Raw genomic sequence first — 22,768 nt, 5'->3', positions numbered from 1 at the left:
GAGATTTTAGTTTTCCTGACACGTGGATTTTGACTCACCTGAGTAATCAGGAGAATCTTAGAAATCCGCGGTGTATAGGCCAGATATAGACACACTATTTAACATTGGTGTGTTCAAGCTAGAATCTCCAAATTTCATACACAGGAAGGTTTGTATGATCTTCAGACAAAACGAAAGTGCGGCGTAACCATGTCATGATAACAGCATGCAAGTGTTTGTTGGAGAAGATTTAACACCACTAAAAAGATTCCACTGAGCTATAACGAAAATAAGCCGATGAACTAATCAGGTGTTGATACCAGTGTGGGCTTTGAGGGTGTAATCATTGTTGTGAGTATGCAGGTCAACTCCGTCCATTTTTTACGTTACATGTTTTTCACACAACTAATTGTTCAAAAGACCTGTTTGTAATGATACCACAGGCTGCACAGCAAACATAAGCTAAACAGTATGCGTATTTGATCTTGTCTGAAGTTCAAATCCATGTGTAAGGAGAATATGGCAGCTAACATTTTGTCTTGCATTTATCTTTCAGAAAAACTGAGACGAAAGAAGAGAGCAACAAAGGTCAGTAAGAAAGTATATTTGTGCTGAAGGTGATATCAATATTTTAAAAATGTTTTCTGGAAATAAAAAGCAGGAGTGGGCGAGTACTTACTTTGTTATACTTCATCGTTTCAGGAATACCTACACTGGTTCTTCTAACAGAGAAGAAGAAAAAGACGATGACGACGACGACAACAAGACATGGACATTGTCGGCCTACTTTAGTGATAAGCACACAGCTTTTGGCTAAAACTACTTGAAACAGGATATATGCTTTTTATATTGATAAGAAACAGACTACGTACAGGCTTACCCAGTATTAACTAAAGGGTATGGAAATTATTGTTTTAAACTTTTTTTTATTTTTTAGTTAACCCAGACTCTTCTGAACTACCTGCTTTGATTCACAGGCATAGGGAGAATGCTGAAATATCTGCCTGAAGGTGGAGGTTAAGTCAACTAATACCTACTAATGCATGCGTCGCCCAAAACAAATAACGGTTTTGGGTGTGACAAAAAAAAAAGAACAGGGCCGGAATGCTATGTAAATTATGAGCAGTTCTTCCAAATCCATTTAAAAAGTATGACACTATACCAGCATGTTTCCGCATATTGAGCCAGAATTGTTTGTTTTTGCAAATCGACGTTGCAGTTCCGGAGCAAATGATCAACATTGCTTTGCGAATTTGCGTTCAAACGTGTTTTTTTCCATAATATAACAATGCACAGCTGGCCAAGAACTAATCTATGGTACTTCGAAGAAAGAAGAATAACAACATTCTTGTCCAATACGACTTGCAATTTACAGTGTACGTGCGCTGTATAATCTCCCTACCTTCAAAGCAGACGAAAAGCAGACATCTTCATTTTTTTCCAAGGGAGAAATCGTTGGTCATAAAGTCTTGTAGAACCCAAACATACTTCTGCATACTTTTTTTTTTTTACAGTTAGTCGAGTTTTACTAAATGTTTTAACGAGGGTGATGGTGTATGCATGTGTGTGTGTGTGTGTATGTGTATGTGTATGTGTAGGTATGTGTGTGTGTTTGTGTGTGTAGAGCGATTTAGAGAAAACTACTATACCGATCTTCATGAAATTTTACATGGGAGTTCCTGGGTATGATATCCCCAGACGTTGTTTTCATTTTTTTGATAAATGTCTTTGATGACGTCATATCCGGCTTTTCGTGAAAGTTGAGGCGGCACTGTCACGCTCTCATTTTTAAACCAAATTGGTTGAAATTTTGGTCAAGTAATCTTCGACGACGCCCGGACTTTGGTATTGCATTTCAGCTTGGAGGCTTACAAATTAATTAATGAGTTTGCTCATTAAAGTTGTCATTAAAATCGATTTTTCGCAAACAGATTTTAAATTGATTGCATCGTATTCTTCATGACATTCTGAATCTAAAAATATATACATATGTCATGTTTACTCTTAAAATGTGATCACAATTAACGAAAATAGATTAATTAGTCTTACGATTAAAATTTAAGAAATCGATCCAAAAATGATTTCATCTTATTCTTTATCGTTTCCTGATTCCAAAAACATATAGATACTTGTATGATAGCGCTTTCCTGCTTAGCACAATACGCTACCGCGCTATTCTGGCGTGTGCATATCACTGCGTTTTGCACGTGGGAGGTGAGCGATTTCCTTCTCGCGGGGATTGACGAAGCTGTACTGTCTTGGTGAAAAAAAAATACAGTGCGTTCAGTTTCATTCCGTGAGTTCGACAGCTTGACTAAATGTAGTAATTTCGCCTTACGCGACTTGTTTCCTATTCAGTTGCTTCGCAAAAATGAAGTGTCATTTGTTTTCTCAACTTGTCAAGTCAGTCAAAACGACCGCAGAACACAGAACTGGGAAATGACACTGATTGAAATACGAAAGATCTCCGATGACGAAAGTATAAATGACGTCATCTGGTCACACCTATCTCGAGAACTCAGAACCAGCGCCCTTCCATAATACGAAAGTCACAGTTTTCAATTGCTCCGTGCATCTTTGTTTCTTGACCAGTATTATATTGTGGTATCGTTGTGTTCCAAAGACTCTGCGCTTTCCTTTGATATCTCACTGTGTTTAACTGGACCAAACACATGGTAGTCGCTAATGAATGAAGTAATCTTTGTTTTTTCGATTAAGGTACATACAGTGACTACTTGGAACCAGGCAGTGACAAGGGTACCACCGCAACAGTTGGTCTAAGTCCTCATGTACCCGTCTACATATGTTATTTTTTTTTTATTATCTGCCAGAGGAAATCGATATCAAACAAAATATGAATTATGGCCGCCATTTGCATTTCATATTTTCCAAAATATTTACTTCCTCCAGCACATAATTAAAACCAAACAAACGTAGACGGGTACATAAGGATGTAGACCATCTGTTGCAGTGATACCCTCCTCACTGCCAGGTTCCAATTTGTCGCTGTATATATATGTCCCTTAATCAAAGACTTTGTATGACTTCATTCATTAGAGACTATACCATGTGTTTGGTCCAGTTAAACACAGTGAGCCTTATATCAAAGTAAATAGCAGAGTCTTATGAACACAACGATACCACAATAGAGTACTGTTTAGGAAACAAAGACGTTCAAAGCAATTGAAAACTGTGACTTTCGTACGTATTAGTAGACTTAACCTTCTTCCTCTTAAGATTCAGCTGTACAAAGATGGTTATTTGCATCCTCTGTTTCCAGGTTCAACGAATATCGAACTTCTTGAAGCACTGGATGCCTTGGATCCATGTGGGTAGTTTTTTTTTCTTGAACACTAATTAGTTGCTTTGTAAATGCTGTGTTTGTTGTTTTATCTCACAGTTATGCACCAACTATTCCCATTCTATTTCCATTTCTCTAAACAGTTAGGAGAGGCAGGATTTTCAGCAGCCATGTGTTATTAAATAAGTTATTTGAAGCATGCAGACTGACGGCATGACAATAATGGTATCATTTACGACACATGTTTGTTATCATTTGCTGACAGTCAGCATATTATAAATAACGGTTTTATTTCGCTGCTTTCGACTGAAATAAGTATCTAAGCAATCCTGCGAATAATATAATATGGCACAGTCACATGCTGAGGGGATGGAACTGAGGCTTCCATATCCTTATTTATGCGGTCAATCACTCTCCTGGCCTCATGGAAATTATGAAATGAAAAGTTCTCACAGAAACATCTCATACCAGGTTCAAATAATTGTATTATCTTATGCTTCGATTTTTCTTGTCCAATAGAAGGGGACAGATTCCGAATCAACAACAGACAATAAGATGATGACGTAAAACTACGTTTGACATTAACTGAGTTACATATTCCATTTGATTCTTCTGAATTTCGACTAAATAATTTTCAAGTAAGCTCATCACAACATGTAAATCTTATAGCAGGTGGGTGGTGCTTTGCCATCCTGTACACTGATCTGCTCCATCAAACTTGGATTTCTGGTATTTGAGACTTTGTTGTTGAAAATTTAAATTTAAAATCACACTGATATTTTAAGCTCACATTTTTAGTTTGCATCTTTAATTCTTATTGTGATGCATAAAAAGGGCTCCGACCAGGCCACTATTACATTTAAAGGGTCACTTTTAATCATCCCTTACTGGTCAAACAGTGGTATGTTACACTGACATTGTTATACATATATATATTACAACATTTAAAGACGGAGTCAAACAGTCAGCTAGACTTACCTGTTTTCAATTCTACATCGTCCTTTCAATAGGTATCAGGTACGTACTATGCTATCAAATAGTCAACATAATGGCAAGGGAAACACAGCTATATATTGGCCTTTACATTTGAAACAAGATGATTGCCTCCCATGGATACAATTTTATCCGTGTTGGTGTATATATTTGTCATAATTTGTACGAGTTTTCCTAAACTAAAATTTGTCGGCAGTCAAGGTGTTCTATCTCGTTTCACTACTCATATCCGTCCCAGTCCATGCAAAGTTCTAGAAGGGATACGATTCTTTTCTTTTTCCATTTGAACTCATACCAACAATCAACAATGCCCCTTTTTGTGTGACAATAAACAATAATAACCAACCAACCTAGCAACCGCTTACTGTGTGGAATGGGCATTTCACGAAGCTGTTGATTTTGTGTTTTTGTTCATGTCGAATAATGCTGTTAAAGTATGCAAAAGCATAACTAAACTGTGACAAAACAATATTGCAACAGATTTTGCAATCAAATTAAAGCAATAATTCCCGTGTCATTTCATCCAAACTGTACATACCAATTAAAAACGTTCACAGGACTATTTGGATCACCTTTCGGATTAACGATTTATGTTACATGGATCACGTGACCGACGCTCAAATAAGGGTACCCTCAAAATGGACTGGAAAAAACCCCAGAAGGACCCTGTTAAAAATCAACACAAAATCACAACAGGAAAAACTTTGCAACGTTTACTTACCAGCCGTAAGCCACATTAATTATCTACCCAGAAAAGGTTGTTTTGTTTAGCTACCTTGCGTATTTCGTGTGCTATGCTATTCCTACTTAGGCAGGTGTCGATCGCATGAGCGGTCAAAAACGGGACTACCTTTAGAGGTATTGTGACAAAAAGCGCTGTATTTGAGCAATTACTTGGTCGATTGCTTTGAAACTATCCGAATATGTTACCAACATGTTTTGGGGTGTTTTGTGTTTAATGTATGTGTATGTTCCAGACCAAGATCGAGAAGATGGAAATCATCCAGTTACAAAATGTGGTGGTCGGATTTTTCGGACCCCTGTCTTTCACAGTTCACATGATGAAAGCATGTCAGGGGAGGGCGAAGGCAATGGTAAGCTGTTGTTTCAGCTAACATACAATAAAACCTAACAATGTATTTTCTGATTTTTGTTCTCAACTTGTCATAAAATGAATACATCACAACTACAATCACAACTTAGTACCAATTTTACAGTCAGCCGCCAAAACACAATTTCAATCCACATGTAATATAACCCACTTCACCCACCGTCAGTACAATTCAACAAATCACCCACACAGAACTATATAACGTCTGCAACATGTACCTACTATTTATCTAAGTCATACCACTTAAGTCATACCAAAGCAATATACATGAGGATTCACACAAGTCTTATCAACACAACCACCCCCCGCGGGTTAGGGGGAGTCCCATATTGGTTGGGACGAGAAAGAATTTACCCGATGCTACCCAGCATGTCGTAAGAGGCGACTAACGGTTCTGTTTCTCCTTTTACCCTTGTTAAGTGTTTCTTGTATAGAATATAGTCAATGTTTGTAAAGATTTTAGTCAAGCAGTATGTAAGATATGTTAAGTCATTTGTACTGGAAACTTGCATTCTCCCAGTAAGGTCATATATTGTACTACGTTGCAAGCCCCTGGAGCAATTTTTTTATTAGTGTTTTTGTGAACAAGAAACAATTAACAAGTGGCTCTATCCCATCTCCCCCCTTTCCTCTACCCCATCTCTCCCCTTTCCCCGTCGCGATATAACCTTGAATGGTTGAAAACGACGTTAAACACCAAATAAAGAAAAGATCAACACAACCACAAATTCATACGCTTTCTTCACACACCCACATGCATCCACGCTACCCCCCCCCCCTTCCCCCTCCCCCCCACCCTCACCAACCGACACACTTACTCAAACACTGAAATATGCCAAATGTGCTTTGTATATATACATATAAACTGCATACAACTTTCATTGTGGACACATGTGTCAATCTGTCAAATACTATTTTGAAAAAAAGCAACAAAGCTGCACATAAAATAACCAGGCTTTAGAATGTTGGATGCCCGGAAATGTGAAAGCTTCTGAGGTAAGAATAGGAAGGAGCATGTTCAATAATGTCATAGAATTATTGGTATATTTGCAGGAAACCACAATATCCTTCCAAAAGTCGGTATATGTGAAGAAGAATCAGGAATTGTTGGAGCGATAGCGAAGTGGGTAGATCGTATTCAATCAGATCGAAACCAAGAGAATAAACTGAAGTGGTCTGTTTTAATATCTCCACATCTTTATGCTGACCTGAACTTGGCAGTGAAGGAACATGTCATTGACTATAATTCCCTTCAAGTATTCTTCATTGGAGAAAATCTCCCCACATTTATTTTAACGCTGTACGATCTTACCAAGTCATCTGAAACAACCACAACTGTGGAAGGGAAGCCAGATGCATCTGAAACAACCAAAATTGGGGACGGAAAGTCAGAGTCATCTGAAACAACCACAACAGGAGAAGGCAAGCCAGTAAAATCCCCGGATGGAAAGGCTAAGTCATCAGAGACAAACACAACTGTGGAAGAAAGGCCAGAATCATCTGAAACAACCCAAAGTGTGCACAGAAAGTTTGCTTTGCAGCTTGCTCAGGAACTTACTGTGGAACTGCACAAATATTGCTGTGTTGACCTTTTGCTGTTGCCATGTGCTATGACCTATAAAGCGTTCGTTGATGATTTTCTTCACAACAAAACCAGTGCAGTGGGTACTGCATTACAACAGCAGATTGAACAAGAGCAAAGAAAGGCACAGTGGTATTACAGTGGTCCTTTGCAACTCAGCGAAAGCGGATACAGAGAGGTGAAGAAAGCCACTACTCTGGTCGCTGGTGTCTCGTATGTGCCCTACATCATAAGCACTACAGGAGAACAAAGTGCACAGAAAAAGGTAATCTCTGTCTGTCTGTCTGTCTGTCTGTCTGTCTGTCTGTATGTATGTCTGTCTCTCTCTGTCTCTCTCTCTGTCTGTCTGTCTCTCTCTGTCTCTCACTGTCTCTCTGTCTCTCTGTCTCTATCTCCCTGTCTCTCTGTCTCTCTGTCTCTCTCTCTCTCTCTCTCTCTCTCTCTCTCTCTCTCTCTCTCTCTCTCTCTCTCCCTGCTATGGTTTACCTTGACATATAGATTTGAAGATAATGCTAAACCTAAATCTGTATTCTTTTGATATAAAATCCAGCTTGTTCATCTAGAGTTGAGGCTTTCTAATTCTCACAAGTCTGAATTTTATTTTATTTTTCAAATAATGGAGGTAGACTAACATTGTATGTGATTCTGAATCATAATATGACACAGGTAAGACATTTTAAGATGTTTGATGAGTTGTTGACAGACCAGTCTTTTGTTTCATATTTATTGACCACGGCCGAAGGCCGCGGTCAATGAATATGAAACACAAGTCAATATGCCCCCCGAGGACCGACACAAAAAACTGGTCTGACAACAAACCACCAAACATCGTTTTGGTTATCATTTTGGTAGTGAGAAAATAGGTGCAAACTCAACACAGAGAGCCATGCTTTGAAACACGAGTTCCATTTCGATAATACATGTTTTGGGGCCCCAGCACGTTGTTGCAATCAAACCTGGCGTGTGAAAGCAACTGTCTGTGTTTTGAGTTCATAAAATGTTGAGATAAGAATGTCAGGTTTGAGGATGCACAGTTCTCTAGGTTCGTTTTAGTATTCCACCCCCTCGGTTTTCAGTTGTAAATATTAAGCTTAGTAATCGAATGTGAAAGCTACGTTGGGTCAAAGGTCACAGAAGATTTGCATCGTGCAGCACGGCACGTTGGGTCAAAGGTCACAAAAGAATTGCGTCGTGCAGCGAAGGAAAGAATCGCGATCTTGTTTCCGACTCATTGCCTCTTTGTTTTTCATAAGACCTGTTGTTCTGCTTGCTCGGCTTTGTTAGATGTTTGCATTTCGTGTTGCTATGTTCTTTGCTTTTATTATTATTTCTTATTTGCGCTTCGTTTATCGATACAACGTCTTGCGCACGAGTCAAAATGTGTGTGTTAGGGGTCAATTGGTTTGACGTTCGTGTTTCTCCGAACGTCTGTGTATCGACACACAGATACCCTCTTGACTTTTTAAGAAGAGAAAACACATCGTTAGGTTTCATTGGTTTGAGATGAATGTATGACCTTTCATGAAGTAGTTTTGTATGTTGTTTACTTTTGCCAGTGTGCCAGTTCGTTTTGGAACTTTGCAAAGCAGTGGCATCTGTCTAGGTCTGGGGAAACGCCCATGAAAAGAGCCGAAGAATCCCTGAGCGTTTCTATTGGGTTTGCTTTTGGCTTAAACAGGGTTTATTTAACAATTCATAAATAATTCAACATAATACATGTTAAGGATCAACAACAAGCTCAAGCTTATGGTGGTGACCCTGACAGGAGGATTTAACATACGGATTATAATATCTTGTGACGAGGCTACTAGAAACAAACAAAATATGCATACATATATATATATATATAAACTATACATATTCGACAAACAAACAAAGGTATAAGAAAGACAGGACAAGACAATAAAATGAACAAAGAAGATAAAGGAGAAAGAGAGAGAGGGAGGGAGGGAGGAAAAGGAAGAGAGAGAGAGAGAGAGAGAGAGAGAGAGAGAGAGAGGGAGAGAGAGAGAGAGAGAAAGAGAGAGAGAGAGAGAGAGAGAGGGAGAGAGGGAGAGAGAGAGAGAGAGAGAGAGAGAGAGAGAGAGAGAGAGAGAGAGAGAGAGAGAGGGAGGGAGAGAGAGAGAGAGAGAAAGAGAGAGAGAGAGACTGAGGGAGGGAGAGAGAGAGAGAGAGAGAGAGAGAGAGAGAGAGAGAGAGAGAGAGAGAGAGAGAGAGAGAGAGAGAGAGAGGGAGGGAGAGAGAGAGAGAGAGAAAGAGAGAGAGAGAGAGAGAGAGAGGGAGAGAGAGAGAGAGAGAGAGAGAGAGAGAGAGAGAGAGAGAGAGAGAGAGAGAGAGAGAGATAGATAGAGAGAGAGTACATAAGAATACAACACAATTTCATATACCATTAACAATTAATAAATTAAACGAGACTACCTAGGTGAAGTTTAATTTGAATTATTAGGAGTATAGTGATGGGAAGGAGCCCGTCACGATATAACCTTGAATGGTTGAAAACGACGTTAAACACCAAAGAAAGAAAGAAAGAAAGAAAGAAAGAATGGGAAGGAGCAATCACATGAGATGCAATGCGCGGGAAACCAGCCAGTTGATGTCGGAACAAGCCAGTGGATAGACGCTTCGTTTTTACTCTCATCAATTTTTTGTGCTGGTGACTGGATTACAGGGGATTGACATTCGTGTTAATTCTGTAAGTTTCCAGAAATAATTGTGTGTATAATTACAGAGTTTACTTGCTCAGGCCCTTTCAGTTGGCCGTTACTCAAGACGTACTGTTCAGTTCAGTTGAGCATCTACAGACCGGTCGAGCTTTCAGACTTGCCGCCATGTCTGTTTCTGATGCAGAGGAATTACAATTGTTGGCTGACACTTTAGATGTTAAAGACAAGCCAAAGAAAATAAAAGACAAGCCAAAGAAAACGAAAGATCCATCCTCCAGTGTATTGGACAACATGATGGCTTTTATAGAGCGGATGGACACCAAATGGAGCTCGCGTTTTGATGCGCTGGACGATGAAATGGCCCGCGTCCTGGTGAGATTCTCGTTGAAAAAGACCTTTGGTGCCAGCGCGTTGCCACGGGATCCCGACGATTGCTTTTGATTATCCATGTATAACCTGCTTTCTGCAACAATGGGAACCGGGGATTTATTGCATGGGGAACATGAGATTTATTTCCCAGCTGGCTGTGAATGAAAACTCGTGAAAATGATGACAATTGAACATGTGTTATCCTGTTTGTCATTGTAGATGGTTGACTAAAAGGTATGTCCGTGTTGATATATGTTTGTTGTTTCGGAAATACCCTAATTAGGCCATGGAATATTGAACTAAAGACTTTCAGACATTTAAACCTGACTGAAGACGTCTATTACCCGTTCGTAATCTTGACTTAACGTTTTCAGATCTGGTTGCTGAAGTTGAATCCCAAATGGTGTCGAGCGCTTTCACTGCTAACAGAAGCTTTGGGAAGCACTGAGGATGCTACGCTGACCTGTAGTGAGGACAAGTACAGGACCGTTGAGATGACTGTACTTGAAGCAGCAAGGCGATGGGCCTTTTCACATGATGTTGTCCTTCGTGTACCGACTCACTCTGGCCTCGACTTGGATAAAACAAAAAAGTAAGTAAGGTTGTAAGATGTTTAAGTTGGTTGATATGAATAACTACCCTTCTTTTTCATAATTAAACAAGTCGCGTAAGGCGAACATACAATATTTAGTCAAGTAGCTGTCGAACTCACAGAATGAAACTGAACGCAATGCCATTTTTCAGCAAGACCGTATACTCGTAGCATCGTCAGTCCACCGCTCATGGCAAAGGCAGTGAAATTGACAAGAAGAGCGGGGTAGTAGTTGCGCTAAGAAGGATAGCACGCTTTTCTGTACCTCTCTTTGTTTTAACTTTCTGAGCGTGTTTTTAATCCAAACATATCATATCTATATGTTTTTGGAATCAGGAACCGACAAGGAATAAGATGAAAGTGTTTTTAAATTGATTTGAACAGTTTAATTTTGATAATAATTTTTATATATTTAATTTTCAGAGCTTGTTTTTAATCCGAATATAACATATTTATATGTTTTTGGAATCAGCAAATGATGGAGAATAAGATAAACGTAAATTTGGATCGTTTTATAAATTTTTATTTTTTTTTACAATTTTCAGATTTTTAATGACCAAAGTCATAAATTGATTTTTAAGCCACCAAGCTGAAATGCAATACCGAAGTCCGGGCTTCGTCGAAGATTACTTGACCAAAATTTCAACCAATTTGGTTGAAAAATGAGGGCGTGACAGTGCCGCCTCAACTTTCACGAAAAGCCGGATATGACGTCATCAAAGACATTTATCAAAAAAATGAAAAAAACGTATGGGGATTTCATACCCAGGAACTCTCATGTCAAATTTCATAAAGATCGGTCCAGTAGTTTAGTCTGAATCGCTCTACACACACACACAGACACACACACACACACACGCACACACGCACATACACCACGACCCTCGTTTCGATTCCCCCTCGATGTTAAAATATTTAGTCAAAACTTGACTAAATATAAAAACAAGAAAGGTAATTTGTTGGAACGTTTGTTACTGACAAAACAATACGTTACAATCACAAATATATATCGACCCAACGGTCTTTAAAGTACACAGACAAACAATTAGTAACAAGAACTTAGCTTGATCGAATTTTGTGGCTGCTTGTTGAGAAAGTTGGGGACAAACGTTCCAACAACCTACATTTCTTATTTTTTTATTCTGGATTTTGGAACGTTTGCAGTCTCTTTGTTTTTGGATTTGCCCTTCGTTTTCATAACCAGTGATTTCTGCCATGAATGTACTTGCTTAATATCGGTCTTTTCTTTGTGTCTGATCATCGACCTGCTGCACTTGACTGGCAAGAGAAAGCATACCAGTTACAGGATGCAAATAGTTAAGGATGGTTCAGGTAAACTTGCTCTCTCTGCACACATACACAAAATAGATCCTTACTACATTTGAACACATGTAAAAAAAAAAATTAAAATAAAAAAAAAATACAGCCTACTCCCTTCACCCGCAGAGTGGACTTTTTTACAAGATTTTTGCAGACCATCAAATTGTTATGTTGTGTTTCACAGATAAAGGATAACTTAGTTTATTTGAAAACCATGAAAAGTCTGTCTGAGTTTACACAGAAGGAATGTATCAGTATACACGTTTGTCATGTGGCATGTTTTTACAATTCATTGAGATCTTCTTATGTGACTTTCTTGAAACACACATGCACACAAATCAGCCATAGACTACTAGACAAATATCACGAAGTAAAGTTAAAAAAAACACAATTGACACCAGATAAACTAATTCCATAACAGAACGGTCTACTGACCTATTAACCCAATTTAAGAGACTTTTGGATAGCGTGATCGGGATACTCTGGCAGATATATCAAGGCTATGTCTGTTTTTGTTAAAATCAATCAAATTGTGTTTTTCTGCCTTTGTGTGTAGCACTGGAGTGTAGACGCTACAGAGGGAAAAGTGAAACCGAGCATCTACAGAAAAAAGCAGAAGTACCAACCAGTCAAGGCGGTGCACATGTCAGTATGATTCGGCTCTTTTCTTTTTGATTTACCAGGGGATTTTATTTTTTGGCCCTTTCTTTGTAAAGAAAGTTGTGTGGAATAGCTAGATAAAAAGTACATTTTCTATGCCTTATGGAATTGCATTTTGATATGCCAAATTCAAAATTGATATATTTTTTTTTTGAATCTAACTGTGAGAAAAATAACAAGTTGCGTAAGGCGAAATTACTACATTTAGTCAAGCTGTCGAACTCACGGAAGGAAACTGAACGCACTGTATTTTTTCACCAAAATAGTACAGCTCGTCAATCCCCGCGTGAAGGAAATCGCTCACCTCCCACGTGCAAAACGTAGTGATATTGACACGCCAGATTAGCGCGGTAGCGTATTGTGCTAAGCAGGAAAGCGCGCTTTTCTGTATTCTTGTAAACTTTCTGAGCATGTTTTGAATACAACATAATTATCATATCTATATGGTTTTGGAATCAGGAAATGATAAAGACTAAGATGAAATAATTTTGGATCGATTTCTTCAATTTTAATCGCAGTACTATTTAATCTATTTTCGTTAATTGTGATCACATTTTAAGAGTAAACATGACATATGTATATATTTTTAGATTCAGAATGTGATGAAGAATACGATGCAATCAATTTTAAATCTGTTTGCGAAAAATCGATTTTAATGACAACTTTAATGAGCAAACTCATCAATTAAATGTTAAGCCTCCAAGCTGAAATGCAATACCAAAGTCCGGGCTTCGTCGAAGATTACTTGACCAAAATTTCAACCAATTTGGTTGAAAAATGAGAGCGTGACAGTGCCGCCTCAACTTTCACAAAAAGCCGGATATGACGTCATTAAAGACATTTATCAAAAAAATGAAAAAAAGAGATACCATACTCAGGATCTCTCATGTCAAGTTTCATGAAGATCGGTCCAGTAGTTTTTTCTGATTCGCTCTACACACACACACACGCAGACACACACCACGACCCTCGTCTCGATTCCCCCCTCTACGTTAAAACATTTAGTCAAAAGTTGACTAAATGTAACAAGCCATCCTGTTCTGATTTGATATAAATGTGTAGTACTTTAAATGTTTCAAACTTGTTCAGATGTATCTCATTTTGTATACCTACATCACACATTGAGCAGATACGTTTTGTCGAGAAGATTGCTGATATACCACAAGTAGTAGATAATGCCAGCTGAACTCGACAAATTAGATTTAAAGCTGTAAGAGTTATGCAAAAGTATGTTGATGAAAATGATTTGAAGTCATTGGGTTACTTGTGTACATAAGCGATTCTTCACATTGTAATTGCGTTTCACATTCAGAACATCATCCCATTAAGTGCAGAAATCATGTATAACTGTTATTTTCTGCTAGTAAAATCAAATTATATAAGCGAACATAAATGGTACATGTTCTCCCTTATTAGATTCAGTTTTTGTTTTTGAGGCCAAAGACAGAATATTACTAAGAGACTTCAATGTTTATTAGTTGAAACAAAATAAATGGTCTGCCAGAATGAATGTATATAACAAATACTAGATGCTATTGCTTATAGAGATTAGTTCAAAGGATGTTGTTTGGAAGAAGAATAAAGGACACAAAGAAGCAAAGTTACATCAATGGAACGTCGCGAAAAAACGTACTTTCAGGACTTGGCGGGATCAAAACATGATTCTAAAACATTTTGGAAAACAATCAACGAGATGACCAACAAAAATGGTGGATCAAAACCGTCATGTCCTTCAAATGTATAATTCGAATAATTAAACAACCATTCTACAAAAGTAGCATCTCAAACTAGTTATGAAAACTAAAGTGCCCTAAATGATATCAAAATAGGTATTCTCTTTCCACATTCTTCCGCTTTACTTCTTAATGTTACGCATTCTTTCGCATCTTTTTCATTCGGCTTTGTTTCGCATTTGATACTTATTCGACACCTCGCAATAAAATAGGTGTTAGATTGGTACACAAAAGACTAGTTACCGTTGAGTTGTCTTATAGTTGCCTAATGGTTGTCGTTTGGGTGTTGCGAGATCAATACCATATAAGGTTCCTGTCAATCGTTTTGAAGTGTGTGTAAACTAAGTTATTCCCCCCTCTGCTTCTTTACCTCTGTAAACTTGTAGAGCTAGTTATTTTTCGATAATGACCCAGCAACCAAACAAATAACGAGCCAGCAACAGCCTGAATCCTCGATAGTGCAATGGGTTGAGAAGCTGTTCTGTTTTGGTACTACTTTTGCGACTGAAAAGTTCCGAACGCTCTATACGTACGAAATATACATCTCTGGAGCAAACAATACAAACATACCGCATTTAAATTAACAACTACAGGCCTGAACACATGAATCTCCATATAAAATCCATGAGTTAGGTTGTTTTCTGAGTCTAGATCTGCCGTGCACACACCGTTCATCACAAGCAAATTCCCAAGGCAAGTAACTCATACTCTTGCCGACAAGAGTAGTTCCCCTTCTTTTAACGCAGTTTCTTCGACAACACTGACTGCAATCCGACGGTCAGTTTTCAACAATATTTCATTTTATAAACAGATCACACGCAACCAAATGCACACATCTCATCAATTTAAACAACATAAAGCGGTTTCATACACTATTTTCCCCAGAAAACTGAACTTCATACAGTAATTAACGTTGGAACACGGGTGCAAAAGTTCGTCTGCTTGTCCCATTTGACGAAAGAACATTTTCCTAAACGATACTAAAACATAAACAGAACACACAATATCTGCCTTTACCGCCACAGCAGAATAACAGCATATCTGTGTACTTGATTTTAGTCTAAAACAGGGAAACTGACAAGAAGTGTTAACAGAATGGAATGATTTGCACGGAACTATACAACCGCGCATTAATCGATCGCCTGCGCAGGTTGACTGGTTGAGTGATTCGGATTCGATCAAACTTTCGCACAAAATCTCCTGTTTTCTTTGAATAACTGAAGAAAGGAGGAATAAAGAGGTTACACACCTCGTCTCAGTGATTATTAAAAATAATGGTCTCAGTTCGCGGTCATGAAAAAGCTCGCTGAAGCTCGCATTTTTCATGATCCGCCAACTTCGACCATTATTTTTAATAATCACTGAGACTCGGCATGTAACCTCTACTTATTTCCCTTTACTTAGCTGATGCTTTATTTCAGTGTTTAACGGGACAGTGCTGACAGTTATCACTGTGGCGTTGCTTTCTTGCAGTGACAAGTTTCTTCCCAGCCAGCACACATATAGTGGTCATTTATTGGCCCAATATTGGCTCAATTATTGGCCCAGCATTGGCAACCTTTATTGGGCAATACACAGAAAGTGGAAATCGGGCCGTTGGTGGCTCATCATTGGCATTTCATTGGATCTTTTCAGGCTCCAATACTGGTCCTTCATTGGCATATTATCGGCTATTGGCTGCTTTCATTGGCCCTTTATTGGCCTTATAATGTCTGATGCTTGCTACTACTTGCTGCCAATATTGGTCCATTGTTGGCCTTATATTGGATGATGCTTGCTATTATTTGCTGCCAATATTAGTCCATTGTTGGCCTTTTTATAGCTGGACCAGTTGTTTAATTGCACATTATTTGCTTTATATTCATTGCTGCCTCTCTGGACTGTCACATAGACCGGCACGGTTGGCCTAGTGGTAAGGCGTCCGCCCCGTGATCGGGAGGTCGTGGGTTCGAACCCCGGCCGGGTCATACCTAAGACTTTAAAATTGGCAATCTAGTGGCTGCTCCACCTGGCGTCTGGCATTATGGGGTTAGTGCTAGGACTGGTTGGTCCGGTGTCAGAATAATGTGACTGGGTGAGACATGGAGCCTGTGCTGCGACTTCTGTCTTGTGTGTGGCGCACGTTATATGTCAAAGCAGCACCGCCCTGATATGGCCCTTCGTGGTCGGCTGGGCGTTAAGCAAAAACAAACAAACAGACTGTCACATATGGTTGCACACGGGCGACTGAGTTGTGGAAAATAGCTATGACAAGTCTGCGACTCAGTCTCATGCGATTCCCTCGTAGCTTTGAGCTTTTGAACTTGTTATATTCCTGCGACCCAGTTGTCAGTCAATTATTTGTCAGATATTTACTCCCAAAACTTTATGATCTCCAACCTCCTCTATTGCGTCGTTACCAATTAATATGGAATGAGGATTGTTTCGTATGTTTTGTCTCTTTTGTCTTGTTGTTATTAACATGTATTTGGTCTTTTTAGGGTGAAGACTCATGTGGTTATACTTCGTCCAATGAATGAGATCATCTACACTGTTCTGCAACGATGAATAAACGTTGTCTAATTTTTCATCAGTAGTGTGTAGGGTCGTATCGTCAGCAAAGAGTTCGCAGTCATCATTAATACTAAGAGGAAGATCATTAATATACAAGGAAAAGAGTAGTGGTTCAAGAACAGAACCCTGGAGAACCCCGTATAACACAGGTCTTTTGCTGGATACGGTTGAATTAACGCAGACAGACTGCTCTCGTCCGGCTAAGAAAGAGGAGAGCAGGCATACGGTTTGGGGTGACATTCTATGTTCGACTAATTTTCTTAATAGTAATTCATGATTAATAACGTCGAAAGCTTTAGCAAAATCGACGAATAGGACACCACAGAGTTGATTATTATTAATGCTACTAAGCCAACTTTCAAGAAGGTTTGTTAATGCTGTGTGGCACGAATGATTTTCTCTAAAACCTGACTGGTTGGAATGTATAAGATCGTATTTCTTCAAATGAGTGGTCAAGTGTGTAAATATGTGTTTTTCAAGTGGTTTTGATAAAACAGGAAGAATTGAGATTGGTCTGTAATTGGCGGGGTCAGAAGAACTACCTGATTTAAATAGCGGGATTACTTTCGCCTCCTTTAATTTGTTGGGAAAGTAGGATTTGTCAAGGCACAAATTATAAACATATGTAAGGGATTCTGCAATAAAAGGGGCAGACAACTTCAGAATGTTCCCATCAAGATTATCCAAACCACGAGTACCTGTTTGTTTTAAGCACAACAGATAATGGAAGACTTCGCTAACAGATAGCAGAGGAATGTCTAAATTATGGGTAATATTTTTTGAATCACAAAACTGTTTCAACTTGTCCAGATTATTCTGTTTCGATCTATCAGTTGTAATTATTTTGTCAACAATAGAAGTAAAATGAATGTTTAGATCATCAGCAGGTATATCAATAACGGGAGATTTTACTGTATCTTTACGAGATAATTGGTTGATCACCTTCCAGATGGCTTTTGAGTTTTGTTTTGAACTGGATGCAGCGAGCTCACGGTAATACTTTCTACGAGCTGCACGTTTCATGGACGTTACTTTGTTTCTCTGTTTTCTGTATTCTTCTTCTTTTCCCTTACGTTTAAGAAAATCGCGGTAATCAATCGCACGTTGCATGTCGCCTGTAAGCCACTTAGGTTTGGGATGTTGCTGCACACGAGAGGTTCGAAATGGTGCATGTTTATCATACACTTTTATAAAGTATAATTATAAATCATTGAACAATTTGTACAACTGAGTTCCGAAAGGTATGAATCTTGATCAAGTTTTGAAAATAACCTATATGTTATAAATTTATGTTTTCGTTTTGGGATTCTAACCCCTTTTCTCGACCACGTGAGGCACACTGGAAAATGATCGCTACAGCTAAAACTTGGAACTGATGTTTCAATAATGTTAGCTCGAGTTGACACACAGATATGGTCTATAAGCGTAGATGAGGTAGCTGTAACTCTTGTTGGAATCGTTACTAACTGTTGTAAATTATGCAGGGATAATTTTTCCATCCAGCATTTGTTGGGTTTCACTAAATCAAGATTAAAATCCCCCAAAAGTATAATTTCTCTGGATTCAAGACTGACAGCGTCCATCATATCATCAAAATTATCGAACCAGTTAATATGTTCAGCTGGATTCCTGTAGCAGAAACCTATCAAGATTGGCGCTGATTTAGGCAATTTTAATTCTAGCCATATTGTTTCAACTGAATGCTGCTCTAAGTGCTGAAGTCTATGAAATGATAAAGACTCGTGAATATAAACTAGCAAACCAGTTTCTCGTGTTGATGTAGGGGATGTAGGAAGAAAAGAGCAAGTTATCGACGAAAGCAAAGGCATTTTTGGGGCAATAAGTATCGGAAGGTCGAAAGTGAGGGTACAGTGAGTGCTGAGAAAACTGTTGAGGATAACAACAACGATAGCTGCAGTGGTGAAAGTGTGGATCGAGGCCGAGTGTTCGTACGAAGTGAGAAGTTGTTCTGTGGATTATACTGTCACTTCATAAACTTTCGGCGCTGATTTCTCAGTTTCTCATTTCGGAGTGTGTGGCACACTGTTTTCACAATATCTCAGGAACTATTTGACAGAAATACATAAAATTAAATCTGGAGTCTCATAATACTACAATCTATCACATGAAGTAAAATCAACATCATATTTTGTATATGTGAGCTTCGCTCCAAGATAATACTTGAGAGAGACAGAGACAGTAACGGCAAACTAACAAGATGGAAGACAGGCAGGCGTTTTCTGTACATCACCACACCCCCCACACCCCTCCCTTATACTGTTACGATCGGTCCCTTCAAAGCATCTCTGTATCACAGAGAGCAAGCTAAGAAACAAAGGCAGTTTCACGCAGAGTGTGGGCGCTGCTTGGATAAATCTCACACAATAGCAGAATGCCCCAACCCCATCAAATGCCGCCAGTGTCTAAAAGACAATCATCAAGCTGGCGATCCCATTTGTGACATGACCCCTGACATCTCCCCCGAATTCATGCCCCCTCCACCTCCCCCTCGTCCAAAACAAACACACTGACGAAGGAACCAGAGGCCCCCTGCAGACAACAAAGCCCAAGCCCTTCTACCAGTAGAGGTAGGCCTAGGGCAGTCAAGTCGAAGCAAGTCTCTGGGCAGAGCACCCTGCACTTCAACAAGCGAGACAGCAGCTCAGTAAAGCGATTGCGTTCTCGATCGGTATCACCGAAACAAGACAGCAGCCCCAAACAACAGGGCAGCAAACAACCGAGACTGACAATGCCACAAACACCTGATAGCGACGGGAAAGAGAACACGTGCGACACGGAGACGACAGGGCCCGACACAGCAACACACACAGCTTAGGCAGTCTTTTGTGTTGAACCCTGACCGTACTTCCCTGTTGACTGGTGACTTTCACGTGCTACGCGACGACGGCGATGGTAAAGGACTATGAATTGGCTTTGCGACTTAATTACACTCGGGTTTAATGAATAGCATCTCGGTATGCTCTCTTAATGTAAGAGGATTACGTAACAAAAGAAAAAGAAGATCTATATTTGATTTATTAAAAAAAAGAAAATATGATTTGATATGCTTGCAGGAATCATATATTACGGACGATGTGAAAGATCAGTGGGAGAGAGAATGGGGTGGAAGAGTGTTTCATTCTTCAGTTTCCTGTCAGAGCATGGGACAAATTATTCTCATAAAAAAAAGTTTTGGTGGTAAAGCAGAATTAGTATTTAAAACAGACAGAATTTTGTGTTTAAAAATTACATTTGAAAATGATTTTCTTTATTTGATGAATATTTATTTTCCTAATAATTCTTTTGAAAAAAGTCAATTATGGGCACAAGTTAATTCGTGTTTTGAAGAATTCGAAGGTGAGAAAATAATTTGTGGGGATTTCAATTGTGTTTTGAATAACGAGATAGATATTGTGAGTGGTGAAAAACATAAAAAGTCTGATGTTGTTAATTTTCAAAATGTTTTGCATAGTAACGATCTGAATGATGTTTGGCGCTTGTTTCATGCCGACGAAAAGGAGTTCTCCTGGAGCAGGAAGAACCCTTTCATAGCCCGTCGACTTGACTATATTCTTCTCTCTGGTGGCTTGTTTGATAAAACATTATTTTGTGACATGGTCTCAGTACCACATTCAGATCACCGATTAATTGAGTTGAAAATTCAGTTTGTGAACATAGTACGCGGACCTTCTTACTGGAAATTTAATAATCAGTTATTGCGAGACATAGGTTTTGTTGATTTAATGAATAATTTGATTGATGCATTTTTGTTGCAAAATAAATGTTTAGGTGATTCTTTAAAATGGGAATTATTAAAAATTCAAATGCGGGAATTTTGCACAGCCTATGCAGCAGGAAGAAAGCGAAAACAAAATAATTCCCAGCTTTCTCTTCAGAAGGTTTTGGATGAAACGGACATTCTTTTAGCAAATAATCCAGAAGATCTGAATCTGTTAATGAAAAGAGAAAAAATTAAAATAGAGCTTGAGGTATTTTCATTGGAAGAAGCCCAGAGTGCCCAAGTTCGCTCTCGCGTTCAGTTCATAGAAGAAGGTGAGAAGAACACAAAGTATTTTTTGAATTTGGAAAAAAGTAAAGCTAACATGAAAATTATGGATCGTTTGCAGACAGAGGACGGGAGGGTATTTAATACACAGAAAGAGATTATGAAAGAACAAGTACGATTTTTTAAAGACTCATATGAAAAAAGCGCGGAATTTAACCAGATGAGCGCAAACGAATTTGTACAAGATTTAAATATACCATTTCTCTCCAATGACCAAAAAGGTGAATTGGACTCGGAGATTACCGCGAAGGAATTAACTATTGCCCTTAAATTATTAAATAACGATTCAGCCCCAGGTCTTGATGGCCTCACTACCTGTTTTTATAAAGTATTTTGGTTGAAGATAAGGGATGTAGTTCATGCCTCATTTGTAGCATCATTTGTTAATGGCGAATTATCGCCCACTCAAAAACAAGCAGTCCTGACCTTAATTCATAAAGGTAAAGATTTACCTAGGGACGATCTCGGCAATTGGAGACCAATATCTCTGACAAATACAGATTACAAGATAATTGCGAAATGTTTAGCAATGCGACTTTCCACTGTAATAGGTGATATTATACATGAAAATCAAGTTGGCTTTATGAAAGGAAGAAAAATAAGTAACATGATTAGACTCATTGATGATACCATAGATATTATGAACACAATGGATAAACCTGGAGTTTTATTAGCAGTTGACTTTCGACGTGCATTTGATTCCATATCCAAAGATTATATTTTGTTTGCATTTGATAAATTTGGTTTTGGTGATAATTTTAAAAAATGGGCTTCTGTCCTGATGAACAATAGTCAAAGTTGTATTAATTATACAGGGTGGATATCCGAACCTTTTCCTGTGGAAACTGGCATTCGCCAAGGATGTCCATTCTCTCCAATGGCTTTTGTTATTGCCCTTGAAATGTTGGCGATCAAGATTCGTTCTGATGAAGCTATTAAGGGTATCCATCTGCCTATGTCACCCTTTGAGGTATCACCCATCACGGTCCTAAAACTGTTATTATATGCTGATGACGTCACTCTTTTTTTGCATGATAGAATAGATCTAGAAAGGGCGTTATACATTTTGAATATATTTAAACGTTTTTCAAACTTGGAAGTGAATGTTAACAAAACGGAAGCCATGTGGATAGGGTCCAAAAAGTTGTGTACAGATCAGTATTTTGGTCTTAAATGGAAATGTAAAGTAAAAATTGTTGGAATTATTTTTTCAAACAATATACCCGCATCGTCTTTAGAGGAAAACTGGTCAAAGAAAATTCAACGAATACAACAAATAATCGCCAATTGGTCAAAGAGAAATTTAAGTATACAAGGTAAAATTTGTATTGTTAAAACCTTTCTTATATCTCAATTCGTTTATATTTTCCAGTCTCTGGCAGTACCTCATCATGTTCTACATCGTATTAATTCCATTTTGTTTAGGTTTATTTGGAAGAAAAAGTATTCAAATACGCGCGCATTTGAAAAAGTAAGACGAACAGTTATGTGTAAAGAAAAAGATTATGGTGGTTTGAATATGATAAACGTAGTAGATATGCACAACTCATTTATGATTTCCTGGCTTGTTAATTTGCAAAACTCCACACAAAAGTATTGGTCTGTTATTCCAAGATATTGTCTGTCATGTCTGGGCATTGGTTTATCGTGCTTTGACTCAAATGCATCTTCGAAAACGATGAATGGCCTCAATATTTGCAGATCATTGTTTTGGAAACAAGTGTTATTGACTTGGCTTGACAATAAAAGTGTTTTCTGTGAAAAGTATGATTTTACACCAGTAATATTAAAGGACCAATGCATTTGGAACAATATGAATATTCAATTTAAACATAAATGCCTATTT

The 22,768-nt window shown here is 38.5% G+C and overlaps 1 protein-coding gene and 1 long non-coding RNA gene across 2 annotated transcripts in view; both read left to right on the top strand.

Annotated features, from left to right (window-relative positions):
- LOC138950077 (uncharacterized) overlaps nucleotides 1-22,768 on the top strand; it is a 239,617-nt gene that overhangs the window by 46,448 nt on the left and 170,401 nt on the right. The window lies entirely within an intron of this gene.
- LOC138950154 (uncharacterized) lies at nucleotides 3,170-6,899 on the top strand. Its single transcript, XR_011450528.1, has 3 exons — nucleotides 3,170-3,307; nucleotides 5,251-5,367; nucleotides 6,438-6,899. It is a non-coding gene; the product is annotated as an uncharacterized lncRNA (long non-coding RNA).

This window comes from Littorina saxatilis, linkage group LG16, assembly GCF_037325665.1.
Source record: "Littorina saxatilis isolate snail1 linkage group LG16, US_GU_Lsax_2.0, whole genome shotgun sequence".
In the NCBI taxonomy this organism is placed as follows: Eukaryota; Metazoa; Mollusca; class Gastropoda; order Littorinimorpha; family Littorinidae; genus Littorina; species Littorina saxatilis.
Note: the sequence above shows the minus strand (reverse complement) of the source record. Positions and strands in the feature narration are given on the sequence as shown.